We start from the raw sequence: 21315 nt of genomic DNA on the forward strand, positions 1-21315 counted from the left end.
GCTGCAATAGAGACTTTGCTTACAGTCTATGGCGTAAAAGGAGGCAGTCTGCTTCCACAGCCTGTAGTAAATGGACAGGAATGTGATATGAAGTATAATTTTTAAAAGCTTTTAGGGGGAATGCATGGGTGGGTGTCATTTAAGTCACCATGCTGACAGGAAAGGGAAAATACTTACAGTTGGAGGGTCATTCCTGAAAAGTTGAGGAAGCAACAAGCAGGGAGCCACTGATTTTGTTAATCTTCTTCATCCAAAAGTTTACATCCCTGGGATGATCTGCGACAGTCAGTGTAGAAAGAATCTGGCTGATGGCAGAAAAGCTGGAAGCAGAGTGCAGGCTTCTGCCTGCCAAGTGAGGATCTTACCAGTTAGATGATGGTGGCAGAGCAGATGACAGTGAGTTCACTGATTTCCTTGGAGAGGAGGGACCAGAGGATTTGCACATACTGATTTCTTCCCCATCATCTGTTTCTGCCACCCCATTGGCATGGAGACTAAGCATTTAAAATATGCAATGAGACCAGATGCTCCCTCCCGCCCCTAATGAGAGCTGACCCAAGTGGGGCACACAGCACCCAGGTGGACACTCTCTTCTGGACACATATGATTGTAAGACAGATTCCAGGGGAAAGGACAAATCTTCTGTCTTTGGAAATGATTCTAACATGGGAGTAGATATTTAGACTTCAGCCCGTAAGTGAGACAAATGTTTCAGCACCCCTTATAACTTAGAGATTGTAGCAATGATTACTTAATTGTCATGGTAACTATAAAGATTATTCTTCTCATTTAATAGATGAGAAAGCTGAAGCCCATTCTTTCCCACTGTCAAACAGTCTGGCATGAATGTGGATCCACTGATTCCCAGTCCACCTCGACAGTGACCCTCATCCAGGCCTTTGGAAATATTTCTTTGGGGGGATAGAAATAGAAACTGACCTCTTCCAAGTCCTCCAACTCTCACTGCTCTTGTATCCAGGAAAACTTCATTCATTCATTCACTCATTCATTCAATAATTTATGATTATCTACTAGTCTCTTGAGAGTCCACTGGACAGCAAGGAGAATAAATCAGTCAGTCCTAAAGGAAATAAACCCTGAATATTCATTGGAAGGACTGATGCTGAAGCTCCAATACTTTGGCCACCTGATCCGAAGAGATGACTTATTGGAAAAGACCCTGATGGTGAGGAAGATTGAGAGTAGGAGGAGAAGAGGGCAGCAGAGGATGAGATGGTTAGATAGCATCTCTGACTCAATGGACATGAATTTGAGCAAACTCCAGGAGACACTGAAGGACAGCGAAGCCTGGCATGCTGTAGTCCATGGGGTCACAAAGAGTTGGATATGATTTGGTGACTGAACAACAACCATCTATTATTCTATGGGCATATCAAGTACAAGAACGTAACACTAAATAAGACAAAGTGTTATTCCAAGATTCCCCATTTCTTTTGAAGCAAAAGATATAATAAGCATCCTAAAAACATGAATACGTTTCTTCTACGCACTAGACAGTGGTAGAAAAAGTCATTTGTGATGCTTTTGAGGAACTTCGGCTCAGGGCGTCAGAGGAAGCTCAGTAACAGCTACTCTGAGAAGACAGCTACTTGGTGCTCTTGGGGAAGAGCATCTTTGAGGACAGAGACAGCAACAGGGGTGTCATTGAGTCTTGCCTGATTGGGAGGAACAGGAAAAAAGCCAGTGAGCTAGAAACGTGGCGACAATGGGAAAGTTTCAGGAGATGAGGCCCCCCAATTGACATGAACCAGGTCATCTAAGACTTTATGGGCATGGTAGGAAATTTAAAGTTTATTGTGAGTTTAGCAGAAAGGCAGTGGAGGATTCAATTATTGGAATAAAGTGATCTGATTGGAATGTTACAGTTACCCTGACTGATAGTTGGAGTATGGGTTTCAGGAGAGAAAGAGGAAGAGGGGTTAGAAGGTTATTTCAATCATCCAGGTGAGAGACGGATACGTAAACCTGGGTGGTAGTCATAATAAATAGAAGGAAGTGAAGAGTTGAGATATTTGTTGAGGGCAGGACCGACAGTCTGAATGTAGGGGTAAGAGGGAAGGAGAGAGAGTAAGGTTGACTCATGGGTTTAGGCTCAACATATGGATAAGCAGTAGCGCCATTTGCTAAGATGGAAGCATCTCAAGGGAAGAAGTGTGTGTGTGATATCTGGGAAGCCTGCTGTGGACACTTAATTGTACCAATTTTGTGCTCTGGAACATGGGCTGGACTGAACATGCAGGTTTGGGATTCAGCAGGATTTGGATGTCGTTTGAAACCATGCGATTTGCAGGAGGCATCCCAGGAAAGAGTGTGAAGATGAGGAGCGGGGGGGGGCCTGAGGATGTAGCTTAGGTCCTTCTTTCAGAGGTCGGGAGGTGACCCAGAAGGAGCAGCTGTCCAGCAGTTAACAAGGATTGAGCTAGTAGTTGCTGGAACTACCAGATAGATAACAAATAGACAACAAAGGAACAGGAGAGCGTGGTGTTGCAGAGGCTTGGAGAAGAGAACACATTTGTGTTCAGTGCTGAGCAAAGAGAGGGGTTCAGAGGGGAGAGAGGAAGTCTCCGGCAATTTGGTGAGATGGAGTCATCGATGACCTTGATTACAGCTGCTTTGTTGAAATGGATGGATTTGAGAGACCATTGTGGCGGGCTGAGGAGTGGCTGGGAGGTGAGAAAGGGGGGGCAGTGGGGATATAGACAACACCATCCTGAATCTGGTCCTAATTACACTCAACCCTTGAGCCACAAAAGCTGGATATCGACAAGCCTTTGAAAGGCCATTTGCTGTTCTGAAAATAACCATGGTGAGTGGGGGAAGCCAATTTTGTGGTCTCTCTTTGTAACTCAGTCCATTTTTAAACAACATTCGCTATCAGCGAGTTATCCATCTATTGACCCAATAGGGTTTTATCTGTCTTGATGGGATGGGGAGAGATACATCCTAAAGGCATTCATATACCACTGCTCACCCAGTGCTTCCACAGCCTTCACCTTTCCCCCTGGTCCCCACCCAAGCCCCAGCTCTCCATGAGGATAGACCCCCGGGACCCCTGTAGGTTCCAGACAGAGCTGTGTGCATTCCCTTGTACATGGGACTCAAACACACACATGTGTCCTCTAGAGAGGAGGGGAGGGGATATACCTGGTACATGGTACATCCTGGATTTTTATTAAATAACTGATTTTTGGTTATTTTAATGTACACTCATTTGCTCAGTTCTCAAGGTAGAATAATGGTGTTCCAGGCCTCTGTCTGTGGAGACTTCAATGCTTCATATAAAAACAGCAGTTTGGGGAGAAGGTTGGGGTGTTCTCTGTTTCCCGGTCCCAATTTCTCAGCCTGCTCTTAGTCCGCTGGTGAGGGCGGTGCCTCGCGCTGTCCTTTGTTCTGTGCTCACATCGTCACTCTCCATTTCTGGAAAGAAGAGAATTGCTGATTTCTTTACAAATACTTTGCTTGCTTACATCCTACTGATGTTTTCAACCTAAAAAGCATTGGGGGTAGGGGGCGAGATCTGGATGGTTCACCATTAGAAGTGTGCTATTAAAATTGTCAGTTTCCTGAAATGCATGGTTGAAAAACCATCATCTTTTCCCCACTGTGTGTTACCCTAAACTATAGACCTGTCACCAGGCAGTGTTCTTGCGTGTGGGTACAGAGAGACTGTGGGAAGATCCAAGTGGCACTTAAATTACATTCTCCCTTTGATTTTGAAGACATTTAATGCCGTTTTGTAGAATTCCGAGGCCGGTGGTTCCATAGAGGAGGGGGCTGGCCCCTTTAAAAGTGTCTCTGCTGCAGTGACTAAAGAGAATTCAGTCATCAAAACAGGCTTGGCTTTTCTACCCAGATCTTCATGGAATTAAAAGGACAAGGAGTTTCCGTGGGCTCCATGCCCTCCTGCTGTGGACCTAACTGTGTCCCTGCTGCCCCCTTGCTGGGCAGACCAGGCGGCCCCCATAGTATGGCCCACTATCGGGGCACCACCAGTATTTGAAGGAAAGGTTGGATCTTACAAGAAGGCCAGGGTCTAGGGAAGACATGGATTTCCCTGCAGAAAAAAAAAAAAAAAAAAGTATTCTTTCTCTCTGCTAACTTCTAGAGAAGTGTGCTCTGTGCACAAGTCAAAATATTTTTTTCTGACTACTTAGCATCTTCCAAAATTTCCATTTGGAATCAGAAAGCACAGCTGTGTTCTTCCTGTCTCACATCTCACCTTCAGAAAGAAAATTCCAAGGGGAATGCAGCCACAGATGATGCAGAATCTGTAGGGAAGAATGTTTGAGGTGGCCCAGGCATCTTAACCTGCCAATGTTGTAGATGCAGGAGATGCTGCTGGTTCAGTCCCTGAAGGAGGAAATGGCACCCCACTCCACTATTCTTGCCTGGAGAATCCCACAGACAGAGGAGCCTGGAGGTCTACAGTCCGTGGTGTCGCAAAGAGTAGGACATGACCGAGGGATTGAGCATAGGCATCTTAAGAAGATGCTCCAAAGATCCTGGATAAGAGGGGGTGACCAGTGCACTTCTGGCTGGCACCACTCCACTTGCAAGTGGGGTGTTCTCACACAGGGTGGACCAGGCTCAGAGTCCCTCCTGGAAGGGTCCTGCTTGTCTGCACTCTGAACACCACTTAGAGGTTTTGAAATTGAACCCCCGGCTTGGATCCTTCCACTGCGTCACCTGAAGGAGCTCTTTCTCTAGAATCACAGTAAGAGTTGAGGATGAAGACACTGTTACACAAGGAACTGGCATGGTAAAAAGTGCACTATTTCCTCGAAACTGCAGAGAGCTGAGTGAACAGTTAACAATCATAAATGGACAATGCAGTTTATAGACACACAGGTGTTAATTTCCAGTCTGTACTCAGGAAGGAACTGTCAGATAGTCAACCGGTTTTAGTGAAGGGAATGCTCTCTGTCCTGCCCTTCTGTCATCTTCCTCTCTTCTCATAAAAGTAAGAGTTTAGATTTATTGAGTGGTTTCTATGTACACGTGCTGCTTAAAGGCTTGGTATTCAGTGAGTATGAAGTGGATACAGCTAATGCTGTTTTGGCTGTCTTGGGTGTTAGGAAGTGGAGCTGGGCGAAGCCAGGCCACTTGCCCAGGTGTCTGAGTCACTGAGGTGTACACGTGGGACCTGAAGCAACTTAGCTTGCACACACTCGTAGGTCACCCCACCCTCCACGGTATTTTTAGGGTTCTCCTCTTTCAGTCTTTCCTCTTAGCTCCTCATGGTATTTTATGAACACCTCTACATCCTAGGATTATAGTAACTTAAGTGATCTGGGTATCATTCTTTCTTGTCTTCTGGATTTCTCCCCCAAGTACATTTAATGTTGAAATAAATGATATGCAACTTCCAGCCCCATCAGGAGAAGAGAAATTCAGCCAGCAGGAGCATTCCTTTCTGTGTCAAGATAATCTCTCTGCTAATTTGGAAATGAAATGATTAGCTTGTTGCTGTGTCCAACTGCAGACGGGATCTTCATCCGCTAGAAGCCCCAGGTTTCCATCTTCCGTCTTAATTTCAGAGGTCAGCCTCAGCATAGAGTGAGTTACGTATGGAATGAAGAAAGAAAATTTCCCAAGAGCATCTGAGTGTCTTCCCGTTGTTTGGCTGCTTTTAACTTCTTAAGCCTTCTTTTCATTTGCAAAGACTGTCATCTCAATTTGGATTCCTGTGGGTCCTGTGATCTTCAGAGGCTGCATTCTGACCCTCTGTGGCAGTGGGAAGTGCCACGTGTTTTTGCTGCCTCCAGAAAGCTCTCTTTGTAATTCTTGTATGTCAGAGCAATGTAGGTGCAGCTCCTGGGAGAACTACAGTTGTGTAGGGCTACCCTGGACGGGGGTGAACAGTGACCTCAGCCATGGAAAGTGACAACAGCCACCTGCACAACCCTCTAGCTACAGGTGTTTCCCACGTGGCTTAAAACCAAAGCTCAGGTACCCTGAACAACTGGGTTCTGAAGAACAAGCAGACAGAACGGGACAAGCAGTGAGTTCTCTGCCGACAACCGCAACCCAGAGTAAGTAAACAACAACAGGACTTCGAGCTCAGCATAATGCAGGGTTTAATTATATGTATCTTCTCCCTCACCCCAAATATAATGGACCACAGTGTTCTTTTAAAGCGATGTAAAGCCTGTCTTTCTGCAGGTTAACCAGAGTCAGGAAGGATCATCATGATGAATTATAAAGCACCTATAGCAGAAGGACCACAACAAGCATCCAGTTCAGACTTGGATGTTGCAGGTGAGTTTTTACAGAGGTTAAGTGCGTTACCAGAGCTCGCATAGCCAGGGAGTGGTAAACACAGCCTGAAGTCAGGTGTCTGAATGCCCATTTGCATGGTCTTTACACTGTCACCATTTTGCTTTGAATTTTCTTTAACGTCAACTAGAAAAGAGATATGGTAAAGTGCCCATCTAATCCGTGACGGCCGTCCTGTAGGTGTTGGTGTCCTGCAGAGACCAGAAACCCCAGCAGCTATATTCCTCCTATACACCTTCATGTTTTCAGTGAGTTGTGCAGTAGGGTGCATTTCAGAAATAGCGTTTGCATTTCCATTCTCCTGTGTTCCTCTAGTAGTATTCAGATCTCTAAATATTGGCTTCTGTTCTTTCTCCTGCTTCTGGAAGCAAGAATTACCCAGTAAAATAGTGGGACTTGCCTCTCACATGCTGAGGCTTATTTTTCAGCAGGAGTCTGGCTGACTCTGGAGCATCCCACTTGGCATTTGGGGTGCTGTTCCTGCTGAGAGTGGAGGAGGCGCCAGGCCCATCAGCTTCTGTTAGGCCTGTGACTCCTTGCCTAGGACGTTGGTGATGCTGACAACCGAAGCCCCTCATAGCCTGGCAGCCAAGTCATGGTCCAGTTCTCTCTGGGTCTGTTCCAGCGAACCCAAGGTTTCAACACTTAGGTCCTCGTTCTCATGTAAAGAGGCAAATTTTAGCTATCTAGATGAGCCAAATAACCTCAACTTTGTGTCAAGAACTACCTTAAAGTAGGTTAGATTCAGCTTATTCTAGTAAACTCTCCTGGCTTCTTATTGGTTTCCCAGGGTCCAGAGAGAAGAAGCAGTCTCCTCCTTTTGCTTATATTGGTTTGTCCAGATGTGGAGCATCTGTGTTCACGAAGCCACAGAGCTTTATGAGGGATATTTGTAATTGAAGAGAATTAAACAGAAGGGGCCAGGCTGGTGCCAGAATGTGAAATGCCATCAGAGTCATCACGAGAGGCTTGGCTGAATTTTAGCTTGGGGGTATAATGAGCAGAACTCTGAGAACTTTCTTCAAGTATTTGAAGAGTGATTAGGTTTGCTCCAGGGGGCCCTGGACCACAAATCTGAGAGTACAAGAAGGAAGTTATAAAGAAGCACAGTTTGGTTCCACGCAACAAAGCATGTTGTGGTGAGGAAATTACATGGGCAGTATGTTCTCTGGCCGTGGGATGAGCCAGGGGAAATGAGTTGCGACCTCAGCAGTGATGCTGCAGGAGGAACAAGTATTTAATGGAGGGTGGAGGCTGAGGGATCCTAGAGGACCCTATGTCCTGGAGCATCTCTACTCCAGGGAGAATAGGCCAGACAAACACACTTGGGCAGCAATCATACAGTGGTTATTCCTGGAGAAATGTGATTAATATTAGGGTTAAAACATTCAATGAGTTTGTCTAAATTAGCTTAATCTGACAAATGCACTTAGGTTATTGTGACTGCCTAGTTTCTTAAGCAATTCCTGTTTTTATCTTTTGATTACTTTGAGTACTTTTCTGTAAGTTATCTTCCTCCCTGGAGATTTTTTTGTCAAGAAATCCCAAGTGCTTTAGAGCAGACACAACTGGGGTGTGATGACAGCACTCCTAGGTGTTGCGGTGTTACTCCAGGGCCCCGTGCAGGGTGCAGGGTCGGCTGGTTTATGGTATTTGCTTTTCTAGATCAGTGTTGATCAGATCCTGACGGTAAGGAGGAGCACAGGTTTTAAGAGGTGATCTATCTGAGGAATGCTGTTGGGGACATCGCCGTGTCTCTGAGAGCCGACCAGAGGGTCAGAGTTCCCAGGGCGGCCCTCAACGAGTAAACTGCACACGGCTCTGATGCTAAGGCTGTGACCTGAGACTTCTGTGAGACTACTCCTGAACTTAGGTAGCTTCATTTGTGGTTTTCCTTTTTGCAAGGTCTTCCATACTTCACTAAAGCAAAGGACGGGAAAACTCCCAAGTTGGTAGTGGATTCTAATGCACAGGGGCTTCTCTGGTGGCTCAGATGGTAAGAATCTGCTTGTAACACAGGGGACCTGATCAGGAAGATCCCTTGGAGAAAGAAATGCCTACTCATTCCAGCATTCTTGCCTGGAGAATTCCATGGGCAGGAGTGTGGCAGTTATAGTCCATGGGATCACTAAGAATTGAACATGACAAAGTGACTAACACTTTCACTTTCTGATGTGCAGAGTTCTGCCTTTCGATACTGGTTGTAGAAGAGGGTTTTCAAAAAGAGAGAGTTGAGGTCAGGCTTCTCAAGACTCAGATGATGGCCAGCACGTAGCAGATGGTTTGCTCAGTCTGAGCAGCATGGTGGGCAGGCGAGTGCTGACACTTGGAGGCGGGAGGGCAGCAAGTCTTGACCATCCCAGAGAACCAGGATTTGTTCCACTGGGTGAGGAAAGGGTGCAGTGGATAAAGGTGATTCCAGATGTCAGATGGACAAGCAGAGGTTAAGGAAGAGGGGAGAGCCAGGGTCGCCCCAACAGGTGGCATGCCCCTTCTTCATATCAGAGGCACTGGTTGCAGAGGCCAAGCTCAGAGCGGTCAGGGGACTCATTTCCCCCCTGGTGACTCAGCTGGAGAACTGTGCCCGGGTCTTCAGATACCATTCCTGGACCCAGCCCCACAGCCAGCTGCTATTGTGTCCATGTGACCCCCACCCTGGTTTTGGGGGAAAGCGAGCTGATGACCCCACAGATCCCTGACAATCCTGACTGATTGAGAGGGAAGCGGGTGGGATTTCCAAGTCTGAGGCTCACCTTTTAAGCATGTTTCCTTGCGGGGTTTAATCTTCCGTCGTGAAAGCTATTAGGGATTTCATCACATGCTGCTTTGGCAATTAGTTCAGAATAAACTGAGAAAACCACAGGGACATCGCTAAGGGGACTTTAGCCTCTGCATTCAGAGCACTTTTTAAAAATAAGTGAAATAATGACTGTGTTTAAACTGTACAGCGATATTTATAAATGTGATGACTTTTTAAGCTGTTCCAGGGGATGGGGTACAAGAGAGAGAAGGGAACAACCCCACTGAACACCCTACAGTAGCTTTTTCAGTCTACTCATGAAGTTATTGAGTTTTATTTTAAACGTGCATCATTTTTGTTAAATCCACTAGAATGCTAGACAGAGAGCTGGAAATAAGTGACCCAAGTCTTAAATGTTAGTGAAGTGTAACCCCACTGCTCATCCTTTTGAAATCTACATCCTGGCTGCCAACAGTTAAGAACCTGCCCCAGTTCCAGGGAGACAAACTCTCCACGAGCTCAGAAAGAAACTGCAGTGCCAGGGTTGGCCCTGTCTCAATGGGCCATGTGGCCTGACAAAGATAATTGATTTCCATTACTTTAATTAACAAAATCTAATTTTTCATCTGATGAGGGAGATTGGGTGTGACCCAGGTAGCTAGCAAGATGGCAAGTGCTGACCCTATGGTCATGGGAGGTTGGGAGGGAACAAGGATGAGGCAGACCCTGCAGGGGGTAGAGGTGGAGGGGACAACACAGGGGACCCCTGAACTGCAGCCGCCAGGGACAGGTGCGAACTCTGGTGACCAGGGCAGTCTTCCTCCTCTGAGAACATTTCCCCAGCCTCCCTGGAGAGGACTTGGGGTTTGTTACTCGCTTTAATGTTGGATTTCAGAGACCCACCCCTTCCTCCTCTTGAGGGCCCCGAACTAATGACTCAACAGAAGTTCCAGGAACATCTAAGGTGCCACCAGCACCCCTCCCAGCTCCTCCAAACTGACCTTCGGGTCCTCAGCGTTCACATCACCAACCGCCTTCTCTCACACCAGAATCATTCTGAACCAGGTTGGGGGTGCTGCCCAGCTCAGGGCCCTCTGTCCTGGGAATGCAGTTGGGGACCCTGAGCTGTCCTGATCCCCACTTGTGGTCCCTCCTGAGCCCCACACACCTTCCCCAGCCTCAGCGCTGGCTGCCCCAGGGGAATGGGGTGCAGTCCACCCTGTGGCACCAGGAAGGGACAGGGAGATTTGCTCCTTATCGGTTTCATCAATCTTTGTGCCGTGGAAAACTCTCCATGAGGTGAAGGTGATTTTCCCTCTGTGGGTACAGGTAGTGTGGCTGGCCTCAGTTTCCTGGGCTGTGACAGGATGCTCTGTCAGGCGGAGGCTCCTGAGCAGGACAGCTCCGTCGGGCCCACGTGGGAGGGGGTGAGCCGTCAGTCCTGCCGGCCCGGTGCTCCGTGTCCAAAGCATTGCTCTTCTTGAGCACATGCATTCCCTTCCTCGGGGCCTCTGAGAGGTAGAGGCCTCCAGAGATGGTTAAAAGGGGAACAGCAAAGCCGGGTGATTAGTTCTGACGCCTCTGGAAGCCAGCGCTCAGCCTGGAGAAATCACAGGCTCCTCAAAGCCTTTCCTGGAAACCAGACTCCATCATCTTAAACACAGTTCAGATAGCTCCTCACAAGTTCTTCTCTGGGACCCAAGAGAGCCTCGACTTTTGGCTCAGGGGTGCTGGTTGCTCATTCTCTTGGGAAAGCTAATTCTTCTTCCTCTTGCCAAACCAAAGGATGGAGTCTGAAGTTGTCTGCAAGCAGGAGTCCAGACAAGCTTTTCTGTGCTGCGTTTCTACCCTGACCCCTGGGCACAGGAAACAGCATTGCCCAAGGTCACTCAGAAGTCAGTGGGAAAGTAGGCTCCCTGCATTGCCTGTAGATATGAAGTGGATTCAGGTGGATGAAGAAACAGCTTACAGTGCTGATCTGTCTACAGATTCTACTGAGAGGAAATCATTTTCTGAGGTCATTTTTCAGTTGTGTCCAACACTTTGTCAACCCATGGAATTCTCCAGGCCAGAATACTGGAGTGGGTAGCCTTTCCCTTCTCCAGGGGATCTTCCCAACCCAGGAATCAAACTGGGGTCTCCTGTATTGCAGGCGAGTTCTTTACCAACTGAGCTGTCAGCGAAGCCCTTCTGAGGTCCCAGGTTTTGTTATTACTAAATTAGGGTTAGACTCAGGACCTCTGTTTGTTAGAATTCACTCGTGTGTTTGCTTAACAATTTTGGAGAGACTGTTGAGCATTCACGATGTGCCAGGCAGGCAGCGTCCTAGGCCCTGGGGATCCAGACGTGAATTAAATCGACAGGATCTCTGTTCTTGTGGAGCTTATGCTCTCGGATCTGCTAAAAGCAGGAAGCTAGCATGTGAATACCTGCATAGAGTCAGCAGAGTCATCTGCTAGGTAGTTAGGGGAGATAGAAAACAGGGGCGGGCTATTGAGGATGGCATGCCTGAAAACCAGCTCACACTGGGCTCAGCATGACTGGACAGGAAGCCGGGGGGCAGCTGTGTGGCTCCTGGAGATAGATTGCAACAGCAAAAGTCCCAAATTCCTGATTTTTTTTTTAACCCTTCATCACAGAGAGAGGTTTTTAGAATTTATGTATTTTCTTATGCATATATTTAAGTTTCTCTGTCTCTTTTGCACACACACACACTTAATTAGCTGGCTAGAGTGTTTAAAAGGGATCAGCTATAAAAGAGGGAGTGGAACTGTGCAGGTTTTGCAGACCGTCACTGGGCCCAAGGTGGAACTGTCACTCAGCCTTCCATCCTTGGTCCATTTGGGGGCGGGAAGGTTGGTTATGGGAGCTGAGACGTGATGTGTAATAGATGGAGTTGGCAACATCCCACTGTGTGCATCTGGATGATATGAAGGGTAAAAGGATGCTCTTTGGGGTCTGGGTGTTAGTTCCTAGTTCCCGTTTCTCATATACCTAGAGACCAGAGCTGGCCGACCAGGAGGGTGGTGTCCTGTTGCAACTGACAGAGGTGTCACTGCCACATAAACACAGGCAGCATTGACTGTGAATTCTGCAGTTAGAAAAGAAAACCATTTCTTTCCATATGCAGGCAGAGGGCCGGAAATTCTAGGGAGCAGAGGTGCATGTCGTTTGACTCAGCTGCGTGTGTGTTAAAGGCACAGGAGATTGTGACCAACCCATTCATTTTCTCTTACAGAGTTTTTGTAAGGTGTGAGGGCTGGAATGTTATCAGAGCTCCATTCTGAGCTGATCTAATTCAATTGGGCTTTTCTTGGGTTCCTCATATTAGCAAGATTCTACAAGGGGACAAAACAATATGAGACAGCTTCCTTTCTCTTAAGCGACTCAGGGTCTGTCTTACCCAGGTGGGGCCCAGACAGGGCCCACACACAGGACCTGTAACACCACAGGAGACCAGGTAGCCCTGGCCCTCTACAGAGCATTGCAGGACAGGCTGGACTTGAGCCACGTCTGAGGGATGGGGAAGATTCAGGGCCGGGGAGGACAGAGCAGGTCAGAGAGGAGAAAGCAGGACTCTGAGCGTGGCTCCTTGTATAAGATGATGGAGAGGCGGCCTGCAGGGAACAGGGTCCTTGGCACAGAGGGAGCTGTGGGTGGAAGGACTGGGTGGTGGGGAGGACCAAAGGGCAGGCTTCCATGCCATGTGGAGTGTCCAGTGGTCAGGCTCAACCAACCGGTTTAAAATCCTGGTTCCAGTATTTACTGCGTGACCTTGCCCAGTTTTGTAACCTGAGAATCAGGGCTTCCTTTTTTTTTTTTTTTTTAGATAATTTTTCAAATGAAAAGAGTAATAACAACTCATTTAGAAGGTTGTTATGGAAATTAAATTATATAAAAATTATATATAAAATTACAAGAACATCTCCAGCTATAGTGAGTTCTCAACAGAGAGTCATCCATATTCATCATTAGATCGCATCTTGCTTATAGTGAGGTCAGAAGGCACCGCGGATAGATGGAGAGTGTTGTTAGCTGATGTAGCAGGAGCAGAGGGCGGTGTTCCAGGAGGGGCTGTCTTTCTGAGGGAGCGGGGAGAGGTGGTGTGGGCGGTGGGGCCGGGCCTGAAGCCCAGGGTGGAGGCTGGTATCCCCAGGTGTCTGAAGGAGGAACCGCAGCTTCTCTCCTGAGAAAGTCTCCGTGGACATCATCCCAGCTTTGAGAATCACTGGAGGAGTCGAGGTGACAGCCGGTGACATGGCTGAGCTTGCATGCGCTCCCCACCGTGGGCCAGGCTGACTCCTGAGGCAGGATTGTCTCTCCGCAGAGCCGGTGCCATCCACCCAGAGGCCAGGGGGCAGCTGGGCCCGAGGAGACCCCAGGTCTCCCTCCTGTGGGCCGGGATGAAGCGCCTTTCTGAGTTCATGTCCATTGTTCTGACCCATTTTACCCGCCTCCTCCAACCAAAGGAGTAAACACCCCTGTTGACTTTTGGCCTGAAGTCCTGCCAGAAGACATCCTGCAATGCTGGCCAGCCCTTGGGGGACAGGGGGGGTGGGAGAGAGGGTCCTTGCTGGCCTCTGGACAGGGAACCTGGGACCAGAGTTCAGGAAGGGCAGGCAGGAACAGCACTGGGCAGCACCCTTCACCTTGAGTCCCTCCAGTCTGCATCATGGTGACAGCCATGGTGGCCCCAACCCCATGGTCACAGCACTGTCCACTGGGCTTGTCCCTGGGGCTCATGGTGGCAGGAGCAGGGGCTTTTGTAGCCAGAGAGCGGTGGTGGGTAAGTGTTTCTGGGCTGTTCTCCATATTGCCTCTGAGATGAATGAAGCATCTGAGGACTGGCTCACCTGTGGTGCTCATGGGCTGTCATGACAACAGCTGCATCCAGGTCGGGGGAGAGAGCAAGCTCCCTGCTGGCCGGCTGCCCTTCTAGGATACTGCAGAGGCAGCAGATGAGCGGATGGAAAGAGACAGCGGGGAGGCCCTCACCCCATAACTGAGAACCACATGCTGGATCTTGGTCAATCCTTGAGCCCAGAGCTGTGTAGCCTCAGCAGGTGGCGGGATGGGGCAAAGCAGCTTGAATTGCTGGCAAATGGGAGACAGAACAAATTCTTCAGTTGTTGGCAAGTCTAAAAGTGGCTGTTGGGGACTCGTGTGTGGACTCTACAGTTTCAGAAGAAAGCCTTGCTGTTTCTATCATATTGATTTAACACCGCCATCTCCTGCCACCGCCTTTTGTTTAGGCTTGGTATTTGCAAGATTCTAAAGCGAGGTTGGGGGTTTCTGTGTGCTGGATTTTGCCCTGGGTTGACACCTAGCCCGAGTGGCCTTCCTTTGAGACCTACGTGGAGGCCAGTCCAACATGGAGTTTTTGATGAAGAATGGCTGGGGTAAGGTGGTCTGGTGAGTGAGTGGCAGTTGGCAGAAGTGGTAACTGGATTCCCTCGATGAGAAGTCAACCTGCAGTGGAACATGCAAGGCCTCGGCCCGCAGTGGATAAAAGCACTGAGAGCTGCCCATTCCCCTATCCCAGAAATCCACAGTGGGCATCGTGAGCTTATGGCACCTGGTCTTCACCCCTGTTGGCTCGGCCCTGGAGGCATCCGCCAGGCTCCTGCGTGGATCCACAGTTCCCCAGCAACTGGGCTGTGATTTCTGGTGCCTCGTGAGACCAGACCTTTGGAGGGGATGTTTACCAGCTGCAGCGTGGTGGGGGTGGGCCAGTAGGGGGGTCCAGAGACCGAGCGAGTCTTTGCACCTCCAAGTTCTGCAGAGAGGTGAGCGCCGGGGACAGGTGGACAGGAAAGTCTGTTAATGGTGCCCGAACCTCAGGCGCCCTTTGCCTTAGAAAAAGTCAGGGACTCCTAACACACCCTGTCTTGTCTGTCTTATCTTAGAAGAGTAGTCTTACCCCCACTGTCTCTACTGTCATAGACTGTACTCCCAGGTCACGAGGCATGTGGTTTTTTTCTTCCCCCCCCCCCAAGATGCTTTGCCTCATGTGAGGTAATTCTTCATTATACATTCATTTGGTTCTCTGTTGCCCTTGCAAGTTTAATAACCTTAAAAATTGGATGCTTCTCACTGGTTCCGTAATGAAGCAGCAGTTTGTCTCGAGATTCAAATCGAGGTGAAGCTGTGTTGAGTTGGAGCCCAGCCTTGAGCATCTGGAGAATGCGAGCTCTCTCTGGGCGCAGGAGATCCTTGGTGTCATCCGAAGGGGGGGAGAAGGTCTTTTAATAGTCTGTGGAGGTGTGAGGAAGAAAGGAAGGAAGGGAGGGAGGAGCAAGGACATTGACTAAGATTAGAACCTCTCACAGTGAGGACAGCCCCACCCTCCTCCCTTCCGCGCTTCCTGGACGCTGAGGTGAGGCTGGGACGCCAACTGCTCTCTATTAAGCGGCTCTTCACTGAACTCACCGTTTTAGGTGCCAGGCTCTCCTAGTTCTACCATCTCATTAAAATTTCCTGACCCGATGAAAGAGGTGCTTCATCACCTTCCATCTTAAATTCGAGGATAGCACATCACACTTAACACCTCTCTGGGGTCACAGGACTATTTAGTACTTGAACCTAGACCTGTCTGATCCCATTTACTGGGCTCGGAGTCACTAGCTCCTACTGTGACAGTTTCTTTCTTTTGCTCTTTCATTTTTTCATTAGGACTTCCCTGGAGGCTCAGTGGTAAAGAATCCACAAGCAATTCAGGAGACATGGATTCGATCCTTGGGCCAGGAAGACCCCTTGGGGAAGGGAATGGCAACCCACTCCAGTATTCTTGCCTGGAGAATTCCATAGACAGAGGATCCTGGCAGACTGCAATACATGGGGTTGCAAGAGTTCGACACAATTTAGCTACCCCACAACCACCACATGTCTGTTCAGACATCTGTTCTATAACAATGTGATTCCATTCTCTGTGCTGGTCTCTGGCTTCATACAGGGGTCAGTGTCTTCACTGGTTCCCCTAGGACCCAGCATCTGTCCCTGCTGGGTCTTGCTACTTTCAGACAGAGTCTTGGCTGAGAGTGCTTTCTGTTGGGCTCACCATCACTGTGCTCTTCACTGGACAGCACGTCTGCCCCTTCATTGGGCAATGCCAGCTGTCAGCTTCCTGGTTGGGCATCAGTGGGTCCATTGGGTCAATGCTTGGGAGTGGCACTTAGCTGCGGCAGGACCCCCATGGTTCGTCTGCACCAGGGTCTGTTTATGGCCTGGCTCAGGCAGTGATCCAAGATGCTCCCTCTTAAGGAAGTACAGAAAGAGAGAGAAGAGGTGTTGAAGACTTGGAAGGTGCTTCCCAATCATTCGATTCACTGCTTTTCTAATTAAAACTCAGCCCATCCTCCAGTCCAGACGCCCTCATTGCAGAGTGGATGCTGCGGGGGGCTGTGGACCCTGACCTCCTCCTGCCCTTGTCACCCCCGGGCCTGTGCACTGCACCTGTCACCCCAGCACAGCCTCCAGCAGAGGCTCAGGTGTCTCTGGATACCGGCAGGTGAGGAGCCCAGAGAGAGCGCTGCCAAGAAAATCCCTGTTCTTGATCTGAGGGCCACGTCCTGGCCACGTGTCAGCATGCAGGGCACACAAAACCCTGACATGGGCGTGGGTTGGGGGTCAGGAAAGCGGGTACCTGGGCGACTCTAAGGTCAGTGTGACTCTGCACAGCTCACAGCTGCCTGGCCTGAGCTGCCTTTTTTGTAAGAGGAAGAGGCTAATGGCTGTCTTGCCCTTCAGGAAAGACGGCTGCAAGGATTAAACACTGTTGCTTCTCAGCGGGAGTGATTTGCTGCAGGGATGTGTCACAGCGTCTGGAGTCATGCTTGGTCCTCACCAGCCAGACCCGACGTTGTCTGCCGGCATCTGGAGTGTAGAAGTCAGGGCTGCCGCCTAACGCAGGCTCAGGGAATCTTGCTCCGCAAGAGAGGAGACTGCAGCCCCCGATGTCAGGAGTTCACACTGAGAAGTGAATTCATTTAATGTGTTCCAGTACTGACAGGCTGCACACTGCTCTGACGGGCCCAGCAGGCAAGTTCAGAGGCAACTAACCCAGAGATATGTTTCCACTGCTCCCTCCACTCCAAGGTCACCCCCCAAGGGCGGAGGGGCAGTCTCACAGACCCTCTGCCTCGGAGGCTGGCGGCCTGTGTGGTCCTGACGGAAGCCCCAAGTCTCTGAATGGTGGGCACGTGTGACTAACCAGAGGGTGTGCTGCAGGCCAGCCCTGGTCTCTGTCCTATAACCCTAACCCTAACCCTACCTCCCGCTTTAGCTGAGAGGCTGGGCTTAGATTTCAAGGCCCCTGGAGATGAACCTGAGCTCTGGCTCTGCCTCTTACCAACTGAATGAGCACCGTCAAGTTATCTGATGCTGAGCCTCAGATTCCCAACTGTAAACCAGAGAATAAGTGTTCAGAGACTTGGCTAGTGGCACAGTGGGTAAGAATCTGCCTGCCAGTGCAGGGGACTGGGTTCGATCCTTGTTCCGGGAAGATCCCACACACCACAGGGCCGCTAAGCCCATGGGCCACAACTACTGAGCCTGTGCTCCGCAACAAGAGAAGTCACCGCCATGAGAAGCCCGCATAGTGCAAAGCAAAGCAGCCCCCATCTGTTGCTACTAGAGAAAGCCCACACACAGCAACAAAGACCCAGCACAGCCAAACATATAAGTAAATAAATAAAAAGAAAATAAGTGTCCAGCAGGGTCCCGGACACAAGCAGAGTTGAGTGGTGGCGGTAGCAGTTGATGCAGTCATTGGTTTGATTATTATTACTGGAATGCTAATATGGTTATTTTTATCACCATGCTATGAGCTGACATCTTTCTATCTGCTCAAACAGAGACCATATTTCCAGTGACTCTCAACCCTTATGCATAACAGAGTCTGGAAAATCTGCCTTACTATGTGGACGCCCCAGCCCATGCTTGTTCAGCTGACTTTCCTGGAGGCCCAGCCAAGCCAAGGCTGTTATTGTTTCACTGAAGCCCGCCAGGTAGTTCTAACAAGTAACCAGTATTGGAAACGGATTGTTTTGTGCAATAACCCGGGCTCACCTTCCTGAAGACCCAGGTAGAGTTGTCTATTCCGATGGACACGAGGGGAGGGACAGAGGGGGTCTGTTCCAGTTTTGCAGCTTTTCTGCACCATCATCTGGTCTCCTTCCTCAGTAGACTTGAGGAGGCTCCCAGGGTGTGCAGAGCCCCCTGTCCTCGCCCCCGCTGGTTATCAGAGGAAAGTCAGAGCAGATGAGATGGAAGAAGAGACCCTGATGCTTGTCATTTGTCGGCTCGAGTCCGTCTGGGTGGTCGGTGATTACTGTGACTAACTTCCTGTGTGTCCTCTATAGATTACATCACTTTGTTCTAATCAGTTTATTTAATGAGTGAGTGGTCTGAAGTCACCTGCTCCGGTGAATTAGAAGTACCCTCTGCAGGGACTTGGGGCTTTGGTAAGGATGAAGCTGAGGCCTCTGTGTGTGGCAGAGGGTGTGTGGAGGCTGCTTTTTACCAGTGTGGGGGGCCTGTGGGTGGGGTCTGATAGCAGTTAGGGCAGCCCTGAGCGCTGGTTCACCCCCTGTCCTGTCCTCCTGATGAGGCTCTCTCTGTTTACTGTGGACCCCAACATCTCGAAAGAGCCTGATGAAATTTTTTAAGTGAAAAAAATTACCACCATGACCATTCTTCTTTTTGTATTGTAAATACACAGTTCAAATACAGGAAAAAACTAAATGAATAAGCAAAGGAAGATAATATATGTATGTATAGATATAGATATAATTTTTAAGATACAATATTAATGATAAAAATATAGAAAGATGTAAGGAGATTCTTTATAGTTGCTAAAACTTCAACAGGAAGTGAAGCAGAATTTTAAAATAACAACGCTCCAGTCACAATAGAAATATAAGGTTACACGATGTTACATAAAATTTAAAGATATAGAGGCTTTACAAGCCAATATAGCACAAGAGTGAAAGGTTAAGACAAAAAGCTAAACTCTTAACATAAAAAGTAAAAAACAAAGATATAGGATGAAAAAGAGGAAATAACTAAAAAAAATATTTTAAGAAATTATAGAAACTATTGTAGTACTTTTTAAAATGAAGAGATTTTTGTTTGTTTTTTTTGTTTGTTTTTGAGGAAATAGGCTAGTACTTGAAAACTAGAATGAGAAGAAAAAAGAAGCAACTCCACTGGGAAGCAGACCTGACAAAGGCTGTACCTGAGACCTGGGTGGTCCTGAGTCTCCCGTGGAGATAAGGCCAGCATCCATCCTGGGTGAGGCTGCAGGGGACTGGTCCAGGGCCAGTCTCCTGCCTGCACACCTGCAGGCCATGCTCCTCACCATTTATCCTTATCAAGGTTGGCCAGTGAGGGTCAGAAATGCGGAGTAATAACCTGGGCATCTGGGTGAAGCCAGACCCCACCACCAGCTCTTCCCTGTGAAACTTACCAGCTGGCCAAAAGACAACAAGGTAACAGGACTTCAAGAGTTCTGACCCCACATGCTCAGTTCTGCTTGTTTGTAACCTCCTGTAAGAATACATAATATTGTAAAGTAATTAGCCTCCAACTAATAAAAATAAAAGAAAACAAAAACAACCAAACAAAAAAAGGATACATAACGGAAAGGCTCTCCAGGGACTAGAGCCCCTTTCTCTCTGATTTTCATTCCCGGATCCTCACTTTTTCTTTGCTAATCACCGTGGAAAGCAGATAGCAGAATGCTCAGTTATGACTCGGACTTGGGGTCAAATCCTAGCTTTCTTCATTACTATTAATAGCTGTGTAACTTGTAAACAAACTTCCCTTATAGCTCAGTTGCTAAAGAATCTGCCTGCGAGTCTGGAGACCCAGGTTTGATTCCTGGGTTGGGAAGATCCCCTGGAGAAGGAAATGGCAAGCCACTCCAGTAATCTTGCCTGCAAAAGTCCATGGACAGAGGAGCCTGGAAGGCTACAGTCCATGGGGTCTCAAGAGTCAGATGCAACCTAGTGACTAAACTACCACCAACTTGTAAACAAACCTATTGACTTCTTCAAACTCCAGTTGCTTCATTTGAAAAAAAGAAGAGGATAAACTTTGTTGGTAGCTCAGCAGTAAAGAATCTACCTGCCAATGCAGGAGATAGTTTTGTCCCTGGGCTGGGAAGATCCGCTGGAGAAGGAAATGGCAATCCGCTCTAGTATTCTTGACTGGAGGATCTCATGGTCAGAGGGGCCTAGCAGGCTACAGTCCATGGCATTGAAAGAGTCAGACATGATTTAGTGACTAAACAGGAACAACAATAAACTTTCGCTCTCCTAATTGTGCAAAGGAACTGTTTTTCTAGGGTGGGAACTAATGAGGGTGGTGATCTGTTTCTGATATGCCTTTGTATCCTCAATATGCCCAGTACATGAAAAGTGTTCAATGTGTGTCTGATAATATAAAAACTATTCTTTTTCTTTTTTGTTTATTTTTTTGAAGGATAATTTCTTTAAAGAATTTTGTTGTTTTCTTTCAAACCTCAATATGAATTAGCCACAGGTATACATATAACCCCTCCCATTTGAACCTCCTTCCCATCTCCCACCCCATCCCACCCCTCTAGATTGACACAGAGCCCCTGTTTGAGTTTCCTGAGCCATACAGCAAATTCCCTTTGACTGTCTATTTTACATATGGTAATGTAAGTTTCCATGTTACTCTTTCCATTCATCTCACCCTCTCCTCCCTTCTCCCCCTGTCCACAGTCTGTTCTCTGTATCTGTTTCCCCACTGCTGCCCTGCAAAGAAATTCTTCAGTACTATCTTTTTAGATTCCGTGTATATGTGTCAGAATACAGTATTTCTCTTTCTCTTTCCAACTCACTTCACTCTGTATAACAGGTTCTAGTTTCATCCACCTCATCAGAACTGACTCAAGTGTGTTCCTTTTTATGGCTGAGTAATATTCCATTGTGTATCTGTACCACAACTTCTTTATCCATTCATCTGTCCGTGGACATCTAGGTTGCTTCCATTTTCTAGCTATTGTAAATAGTGATGAATGAACAATGGGATACGTTTGTCTTTTTCAATTTTGGTTTCCTCAGGGTATAGGCCTAGGAGTGGGGTTACTGGGTCATATTGTGGTTTTATTCCTAGTTTTTTAAGGAATCTCCATACTGCCTTCCATAGTGGCTCTATCAATTTACATTCCCATCAACAGTGCAAGAGTGTTCCCTTTTCTCCACACCCTCTCCAGAAGTTATTATTTGTAGACTTTTTGATAATGGCCATTC

Source organism: Muntiacus reevesi, chromosome 5 (assembly GCF_963930625.1).
Source record: "Muntiacus reevesi chromosome 5, mMunRee1.1, whole genome shotgun sequence".
Lineage (NCBI taxonomy): Eukaryota > Metazoa > Chordata > Mammalia > Artiodactyla > Cervidae > Muntiacus > Muntiacus reevesi.